We start from the raw sequence: 10,922 nt of genomic DNA on the forward strand, positions 1-10,922 counted from the left end.
AGAGGCAGAAGAATAGCGAAGCCCAAAGCGAAGAATATTGGAAGTGTATATCTGCAAGACGAACAAAATATAATACACGAAGCAGTGACAGTAAGAGTTAAATATTTTACCTGATAACTCGCTTTAGTAAAAACATGACATAGTATTTCGCAGAGTTTCGTCCAGTTTTTTGTCTCAGATACATTACCATAAACCCGCTAGCCAAAAATGATATTCATTATTAATTTTAAACACAGAAGTATTTTTGCCAAAAATCTATAAATGTTAGTATTATTATTATAATAGCAAATGAAAATGTTTTTCGAAAATTGTATTTATATGTAACATTTAAATTAAAATGATCTTACCTGTAAAAAAAAAATGATTCCNTGCCAAAAATCTATAAATGTTAGTATTATTATTATAATAGCAAATGAAAATGTTTTTCGAAAATTGTATTTATATGTAACATTTAAATTAAAATGATCTTACCTGTAAAAAAAGAATGATTCCATCATAGTGAGGCCTTGGAGAATAATTTCGAATAAAAGAAGATCCACATTCTTGTATATATTAGTATATTTATCTTTAAAATATAAGTATTGTTATTTTTATAAAAAATTAATAATTATCTACGCAAAGAGATATAATAGATTTCAGATGTTATTTAGTTTTCTGCACATTACAATGTAATATAATTAAAAATAACCCAATAAATTTTTTTGAACCAATTACGAAAGAATTTTTTAAAACAAATCATCATGTAACTATAAAACCTACCAACGGTTTTGGTATCTGTTTTCTGGAACGTGTAAACTGTGCTTATTTGATTAACGTGCAACAAAGACACAGAAATCGCAGAAGTAACAGCAACCTTCACTAGAGATACGCTGGTGTTGACCTGCACTACGATTGATTATCGAAAAATTCTTATAATAATTAATTTGTTAAAATTATTTCGTAAAAGATGTTTTTATTTATAAAGAAACTTTAAATATTAAGTATAGTAGATAACTTTAAACGAAACGACTTGAAATGTAATTTTAGACATTTTTCGTATCACTCGAAAACTACATATAGAAGTCTACTGAATTTTCCCACTGATAAAAGTATTAAAATTTATAGCGAGTTTCATTTCTTTTAACAAACAATTGACGTCTTAATCACTACATAGTTATACAACAAATTAAAGTGAAGAAACGTTCACACACCCTTCAGATTTCCTTTGATGTAACATTAGAAACATTTGTTGCTTAACGATAAATTGCATATATCAAATACATTGGTTTTTTCAAAACAATTTGAGTGAATGCAAAGTTTAATAATTTCACGAAATTATTCATAATATCTAAAACTTAAATCAAAATCTAAATTTTAACTTTTATAAATTTACCATCGATCTACTGAGTGAGTAAATATGAATATGAGTGATATATTTCCACCATTCGCTTTCTAAGTGTTTTCCCTGTCTAATAATATAATCCCAATGAGGACCTTCTCCAAGAAGAGGCAGAAGAATAGCGAAGCCCAAAGCGAAGAATATTGGAAGTGTATATCTGCAAGACGAACAAAATATAATACACGAAGCAGTGACAGTAAGAGTTAAATATTTTACCTGATAACTCGCTTTAGTAAAAACATGACATAGTATTTCGCAGAGTTTCGTCCAGTTTTTTGTCTCAGATACATTACCATAAACCCGCTAGCCAAAAATGATATTCATTATTAATTTTAAACACAGAAGTATTTTTGCCAAAAATCTATAAATGTTAGTATTATTATTATAATAGCAAATGAAAATGTTTTTCGAAAATTGTATTTATATGTAACATTTAAATTAAAATGATCTTACCTGTAAAAAAAGAATGATTCCATCATAGTGAGGCCTTGGAGAATAATTTCGAATAAAAGAAGATCCACATTCTTGAAGATATTGGTATATTTATCTTTAAAATATAAGTATTGTTATTCTTATAAAAAAAAATATATATAAATAAATATTTTGTATGAAATATGTGTTTTATAAATCGAAGAAATAAACTGCGCGGCCTCGCCCGCGCAGTTTTCGCAATTTGATAGAAATTTTATACAAAAACTAACGGAATTGCACCGGATTAGGTAAACACGAGTGGATTTTTAGTCGATTGTTTCGAGTTTCTCAAAATCGAATTAAAACAGCATAACTGAATAAAGGCATTGTTTGATACTCGAATATATTCAGTTTTCCTTCGTAATCCTGAATGAATAATAACTTAAAACTAAGTTTAATTAATCAATTGCTCTACATATTTTCAAATAACGCAATTTCAATTCTCCTACCGAATAATTCTCCTGTCAGGAATCCGAAATGTTTAGTTTACAAATTTATGGAGTGTCACTCATGATTTCGTTTTGCAAATTCTTTTAGTATAAGACAGAATATGTATAAAAAACGAATAATTTGTTTCATTTTAAGAGTACATTCTTCTTTCTTATTTTTCTTTTTTCTTATAGATTTTTTTCATATAAATTTTGAACATTTGTCTCACTTTTCAACGTTTCGAGTCCATCCTGTTGTACTTCTGATCAAAGTTTTACCGGAAACTTCCTTAAATTACATATATTTTTGTATTGTGCAAATAGTGATTCCTATCAATATGATACTCAAAAAAAGTCTCTCAATAATAATTTGCTATTCGTAATTCATTGCTCTTATTTTTCCAAATTTTATCTGTTGCTTTTACATTCATTAATAATCTGCTTTTGCCAAGCAAATTATTAATTTTCTGAATCAACGATACAATTGATTTTCTGCCAGAAATGAGCAAAGTAAATTTTTATCAATTATCATAAATTAAGTGGAGAACTTTCTCAGTAAGGAAATTACGTCCTTGTATTCAGCTAAAAAAAGTGTTTTGGAAAAAGCAGAGAAGACCAAAAAAAAATAACTTAGATTATGTATCTTCAAAAGATTAATTTAGATATCTACTGTAATTCGTTATTAAATTTAATATAAAAGATTAACATGCTGTTAACAGTATTCGGTACTGTAGTTTTTCATGTGCTTCAGCTGAACACACATGTGTTTTTTTCAATATTAAATTTTAGTCCGTATCTTAGTTTCAGCAGTATACAAATTAAAACGTCGATCATATGGTCGACAGTGTCTACGTTTTCTGTAGAGCAAAAGCGAAAAGCAGTTTCTGCCCGGTTAAACATTGCCACGTAGCTTTTAAAATTATGCTCAGTAAGTAGTTGAGCAGTAGCAAATGTTAAATATCTAAGTGGTAACGAGAACCCGCATTCAACACTAGGAAAATAAAGTTATGTTATTTTACCAGTTTTACTGCACAACTACTTTTACCGATTTTACTTTTGTATAGCGTTGTCTTGGATATAATTCTTAAAGTTGCTACGTGAGAGAGGGATGCGAGTGTAGTCCAAATCAGTGTCCTTTGCAGCTGACTAAGTTTGAAAGTAGGCTTTTTCATTTCCTAGTATGCCAGTATAGCCAGGAACAAATATAAAAGTTATCTTATTTACAAGATTTTAATATTGTGCTGGATATATGCGATTTTATGGCTATTGCTATTGGGATTTAAGAAAGCTTTTAGGACAGACTAAGAATCGCTGTAAATGTTGGTAGACAGAGTTTTGTTTGGGAGTGAAGTGGCGCACTGAACAACTTGGTAGTCAGCATCTTCTTCAGCTCGATAGATGGATGTATGTGGGAAGTATTTGTAACTTCTAACATATTTTAGGCAAAATACGCCAGTTTAGAGCCGACACGAAGGTAGTTTTTAGACTCATGTGTGTAGATATTAATGTCTGCATGACTATCCATGGAAGAAGCGTATGATACCAAATAACCTTGTTTACAGGGTGATGATCACAAATAGTAGGGTAATTGCAATGCGGTAGCGTATGAACAGCCGTAGATAGGAGGAGAAACGGTTATTGATCCTTAATGTTTGTAGTTGTGATGTAGTTGTTTAAAACTGTCTCTACAATACATAGTGGCGAAGGAAGGAGCTCCGCTAGTATCAGAGGCATTAGTAGACACAATTATGAAGCACTTTAAAATTTTGACAGCAAACTGTCTTTGAAGAGATTAATTTACTTGCTACTAAATTTTTCTAGTTACACGACCACAGCCAGAGGCCGAGTAAAGTAGCATCAGTTGTATTGTTCCATTATAGAGTTTTACAGGCTTTATGATTTAGTCTCCTGGTACACCTAGCACATTTTAGCAGCATGTAGTTTATTTTTATGGCCATAGCCGAGATGTAATTAATATGGCAACGAAATTTGGTTTCTATTCGCTCTAGTTTTATTTTGTATGTCGTTTCTGTTTACACGTGCACTAGCTAGTCGATCTGGCAAAGTTTTTTTGTGTNTTCTTCCGTTTGTCTTGTTCTATAAGGGTGCTTCTGTGTAGCTAACCAAATTCTACTGTAGACAACTCCAGTAGAATTTGGTTAGATATTCTCGGCCTCCGACTTTGTCAACTTCATTGAAGTTGACAAAGGATATGAAATGCTGCAACACACACAGTTTCGGTCAAACGAAACAGGTCTGTAGTTTCTGGAACGTGTTTGGTCCTGGATCAAAGAGATGGTCGTCTTTATCACTATCGAGACAAATCGTTTCCTCAATCATTTTTCCTATTCCGATATTTTTTTATATCATTACAAGATTGCGATTTTCCGTTTGTCGGTGACTTTTTACAATTTGCCTTTTGTTGCTTTTTGTGTATAAATTCTGGTATTTTCAGAATTCACCAAGATTTTTGTCTTGTTTAGGTTTGGTGTTTTCCATCTTTAGTGCAGTGGGAATAACATCTCGATTAACGTAACGAAAGGTCGTGAGAATAGTTTTTGGAGATTAATGGCTTTTGAGATGGACTGATAGAGGGAAGGTTCGCGATTCGAGGAATTCGAAGTAGAGAGAGGGTCTTTAACAATGTTAGGATTAAGAGGAGAAAGTTGTATAGGTTTTAAACTATATCTAAGAGTTGTAGTCTATGTACTGTACAGGTGTGCTAAAAGGCAGAGAACAGAGATGGAACTTTTCTTATAATACTCTTGAACCAAACGATCATCGAAACATAAAATAAAAGGTCGTATTGTACGTAACCTTCGAAAATGCTAAAGACAATGATAAAGGCATCTTCTGTGATTACTTTCATACTGTTATTGAAACCTGTCATTACACGAACAGAAGGATAGTAAAAAATGTAAAATTTCCCGTTGCTTTAGTGAATTTCACCGTCGTTACGTTTTCACGCGCTTAACTAAGGTCATCATAAAGCCCGATACTGAGGTTGATGATGTCATAGTTGGTTTTAAAAACTGTTTATAATATATTCGAAAATAAGAGCATTCAAGATAATTTTCTTTAACTTTAGAATAATAATAGATACATTCTCATCTCTGATTAAGTTAAATGTATGTTTTTATAATCTTAAAGACTTACCTTTACTCGCCTTCAAAGGAATAATATGAAGTCTCATTAATATTTCTATTAACGTTGCCAATCCTACCCATGCAATAAATATGCCGAGAACAATTCTAAATGAAGGCAATTAATATTTTATTTTTACATCAATTTACTGAAATATAAATTCATATCATTTTATTAACAATAGCATAAGTAACTTTTTCATTTATGTGTACATAATAACTTAAGAGCTATATTAAACTTGCATTGTTTAGAAATGTCCTAAATACTTGCTTAATGAAGACTTTTCACTTGTGAAGCTTTAACTTTAGTTTAGTTTTGTTTATAGGTAGAAAGCTGTTGTGAGACGTATAGGAAAATATAAGAATATAATATATAGGACCATATAGGAAAATAAAAAAAAAAGAAAAAAGGAAGTAAAAAATGAAACTTTAAAGCTTGGAAGGGTGAGGAAAGGTAAGTTAATTGACCCGCATCACAATGATAAAAAATAATCTAGCTACAAATATACAGTACAGAGTGGCATTTTGGCTGATGGACAGTTATATACAGTATATAGAGATCGCATTTTGATGTATATACAACAATATATCACAGTAAAATTTAATAGTAGGGTGGCTTGCTGCTTGGTGGCTAGTGACTACGTTGTTGACCTAGAAGTTCGTCGTTGGCGGGTTGTTGCTTAGAGAGAGTAGGCCTCGGAAAATGTGAAGAGTGGTTTCAAGCTCCGACTCACTATCAAAATTTGTCTCACAGAAGTCCTAGATCTAAATGACCAAAAACCATTAAACAATTCCTATTTAAAGATACACAATGATGGAAATAGAAAAACATTTAAGTCTTATCGGTATACCGATAAGACTTAAATGTTAAATACGACCATATTAATATGTTGCTCTGGCAAAAATTACTCTAATTTTTTCAATTTTGTTATGTGTAAAGTCTAATGTGGCAGTTGTTTTGTGACTTTTTCTAAGTATATTTTACGGTATCATACCAGACAGTTCCGAGTCAAGTAAAAAAAGATTCAATTGAAAGAACAGAAAGTAAATTATCACTTATTTTATTCAGCAATTATATACAAAATGTAAAGGAATACTGGAAACCAACAGTAATAAAATAAAACTCAACGGTAAAATATTAAAAACAATACGTTTGCATAGATCTGGATGCAAAGAAGAGCTACAAGACGTTTTGAGAAACCTAATGATGCTCTAAAAACCAAATTTAACCTGAAAATAATGATTCGTTTAAGAGAAAATCGAAATAAATGCTAAAATAACACTAAAGAATAAACAATTAGACAGTGCGGACGATCAAGTGACAGAAGGTTTGAAAGATGTGTGAAGTCGGGAATTGCACAGTGAAAGAAGCCGTTATAAAAAGTGAAAAAGATGCTAATATCATAAACATGAATGTGAATGTAACAAAAAATCTCATACAATGACCTTGTTTGAATTCGAAAATTCATAATTTCGAACCAATTAAGGTAACATTTAAAGATTTTATAAAATTTTTTTTTATAACAGAAGAAAAAATTATACCAAACTACACGTATTTACAATGTGCTGGAAAAGAATGCGAAAGACTTTTTGGGCTAAAAGAATGGAAAGAAAAAAGAGTTTAGAACTCGAACTATAACTGAATATTGTGTTATAATAAAAAGCAAAACATATTACATTTTTCTGTTTACCAATTCTATGAATAAAGAAGAAAGAAGTACAAGCACAAACAGTTGATGATTTAAAGTACTTAAATCACAGAAATCAGGATAAACGATGCGCATTCAAATAGAAAATAAATTTCTCTTTAATATCATGTAACGTGCTTTAAAATAAAATAGATTCGATTTGCTATTTTCGTTGTTATATTTATTTTTGTCGTAAGATTATTGACTAAAATGGACTCTGATCAATTTATTCTTGCGCTTTTCACCAAAATTTTATTATTTATTTATATTTTCTATTGCATCGTTAATTTGCCTTAAGTAATTTCAAGTTATTTTCATACTTTTGATGTTCTATTTAATATAATTAGTTTAATAAATATGTACTTAATCGGCCCGGCAAGCAAGAGTTGCGAGTTCGAGTCCCGCTTCGAGCCAATTCATTTCTTTCAGTAATTCTAAAATTATTATTTAAATTATAATTATTAAATGTATAAAGAGATAGCGCTTAACGCCTAACACTAATGCCAAATTGTCTATTTATTATTTACGTTCAGACCCGAGTTAACTCGGGCAGCATACATAGCGTTACAAAAAACTCGGTCCTTTCGGCCCCGAAAATATTTTTTTATCTTTGGAATGTTTTTTGTTTCCAAATTTTTTCAAAAATTTTTTCCCGCGCGAAAAAATTTTACCGCGATTTTAGTCAACTTTTAATGACGCGCGATTAACGCTTAATTGTGTTTTGATGGGATTTTGATATTAAATTTCATTCATTGTTCTAAAGTTCACGGATTTTAATTTGGTAAAGTTATTTAAAGCTACTTTCTAATATCAAAAACAACTTCCATAATTTTTTAATTTTTTAATTAATAAATTTTATTATATACTAACTGCTAGGACCCGCTTCGCTGGCCAAAAAGTAAAGATTGTTACAATTAAGATAATTACATTATAGCCAATCTTAACCGTTTTCACAGAATGCAAGAATTAGGTTCCCCGTTTCCAGGCTAATTAGAAAATTTTTACGTAAGTCTAAAAATATGTTCGATTTCCCGCAAAAACGCACAAAAACCGCCTGTAAATTTTGCATGCCGCTTCATATTAACGCTTTCTTTGTTACTCAAAACTTCCATTGTTAACACTTCCACTGTTAACACTTCTATAGTTCACACTTCCATTGTTACACATCTTCGATGTCAACCAATTTCAACCTCATATTTCCCGCACCCTTATAGCTATCGACACGCAACCACCATAGTGCACGAATGGAGACTTGGGGCTACTACCACATACAAACACCATTCATGTGCGATGTGTAGTTTTGGCTAAAAAGTGAAATATAGGGACATACATGTCCATTTATATATATATATATAGATAGATAGATAGATAAATTTAATTAAGTCGGGGAAGTCGAAAATCGCAATGAAAATTCTAATTTTTTAAAAATATTCAAAAATATACGCCAAGCTAGTATTTACCCTACTTTAAACCCTTCTCCTTTCGAGATGTCTATGAAAACGTCCCAGAAATTCGACATCAGCTGTTCTCAAGGTCATCCAGCTGTGTGATCAATGACTCATTGGGTTAAATTTTGCAGAAAGGCCAGACAATAAAAAATAAAGTTTGAAGCTTATTCTTCAAAATTAACGCATTTCTTTCGTTTTTTCTGTTTTAAATATTTTTCATGTTTAATTAAAAATTCATTTAAAAAATTGTACGGCAAGTGGTTAAATTATTAGTATTATAGCCGTTTTTAGCCCGATAATTCGGCTTTGGTTGATGTAAACCTTTAAATGTATCGGGTGTAGTAAGGATGTTTTATTACTTCAATGAAAATATACTTACAACGATATCAATTGTCCGTTACTAAATTCAATGCGTTCATCTTTGATTTTGCAATATTCGACATTAAAGTCTACCGCTGTCCCGAATACTGAAAAATAGAATAATGAACGTAATTAAACACTTCTATAAATCAACTTTTCGGAATAAGAGTTTAATTTATGGTCTATCACATTTTCAATTTATCAGGTAAAATGACGTTCAAATGCATTTCTTTCCTGTCTTGGCTGTCTGAAGGACGGAGTTAGAAATATTGTGAAATGAAATTTAACTAACAAAAAGACAAGTATTTCAAGAAAAGAAAGCCGATCTTCCAATGCGGTGCTTTTTTACACCGAGAAGAATTTCAATAAAAAGTTTTTTCCTCTATTTACATCTGAAACATCTGACGAGAATCGTCAGTTTATTCTTTACAAATTATTAACAGAACCTGACATTTGTGGGCACTCCATCTATTACAGTAACTACTTTCTAATAAAAATAGTTATTTTTTTTTATTATACAATTGTTTCCTGTTAATTCGAATTCGTTGTAGTAAACATTTTATGATAACTTTTTTCTTTACCATAAGGTAAACAAAAAAGTTTTTTAAATTATCACATAGTAATCTTACTAAGTAGTAATTTTAACAATTTTTTTTTCTGAGTTAATTATTATGTCGACGTTAAACTACATAATATATAGGCATTAATTTTCCAAAGTTATTATGCTTTGTTAAAGTGATTTTGTTCTGTTTCGGCTGAATATAATAGACACAATTGTTTAAGTTTCAACGAACAGTTAATTAACGCATGATCGGATTTACAAGAGTAATTCATATAATTGTTTGCGTGAAAGACCGAAATCAGAGAATGCCGATATTCTCCAATAAATACACACGTACTGTACATAATCCGTCGGTGAAAAACCGAATATTTGGTTGTATTATTATACATTCGAACAATCGTCGGTGTATGTCGTCAAGCGCAGATAAAGTTTGGTGGAGGGCGAAACGACACCCGAGAAGCCGATGTCGACAGAGAGGCGACAGTCTGTCGCCAAATCCTTTGTGGGTAGCCGGAGGTAGGACAAGATCGTACCTCTTTTCCCAGCAACGGTTTGGTGGAAACCGTCCACTTTGTCACTGGATGGCGTTTTTGTTCTTTTGATCCCGGGAGGTGGGAATCGGTTTGTCAGGTCAAGAGGCAGAAGATGAAAAAAGTCGTCGGCAATGCTTCGGCGATATCCGAATAAAAAACACCATTAACAAGTCAGTTCGTAATCACATAATAACGTAATCAGTTCCTAATTTGTAAAGAAACGTACTTTTCATAGATGAGAAGGCTCAAGAAATATCGCCGAGAGGAACAGCTGCAGCTAATTCTAAAAGTGGCAGGGGCAAGGCACACGCTGTCATTGCAAAACAAAGTGTTTTACGAATAAATGCAGTTGAAAAAGTAAGAGACTCTTGTGCAATACAAAGTGCCATAACAGTTTACGTTGGTGCAATAAATAAGATCGAAAAACGTTAATCACATAATTTATGTGTAAGTTTATTATTGTATTATTTTATATTTGTTTAATGATTTACAGTGTACTGTTCGTTTAAGGTTTAACTGTTTATTTACTTGCGCTGTTACTTAAGCTTTCTCCTATTTTGACATATTAAAAAGTTGCATTTCTGTCTTAACGTAATAAATATATTTTTGCTTAACATTCATCAGCGCATGCTGAATGTCGACATTTGCCGATGTAAGTGAAAAATAATGATATTTAGCAAATATTTCTTACATACACGAAACGATTGTGTGAATGCTGACACTCACCAAAGAATCTCGACGTTCTTCACGTATCGGTCATTTACAATAACATTCACAATTCATAATTAAAAAATATCAAACGACTTACTCCAATTCCCAATCTGTTTTAAGTCTTTATTACTACATGTACTCGAAATGCACGCATCCAAACGTATTCTTATTCGTGTAGAGGCTAACTCTGTTCTCAATAA

The sequence above is a fragment of the Centruroides sculpturatus genome, unplaced genomic scaffold (genome assembly GCF_000671375.1).
Source record: "Centruroides sculpturatus isolate CEXI.00-Female unplaced genomic scaffold, Cexi_2.0 scaffold57, whole genome shotgun sequence".
Classification (NCBI taxonomy): Eukaryota; Metazoa; Arthropoda; class Arachnida; order Scorpiones; family Buthidae; genus Centruroides; species Centruroides sculpturatus.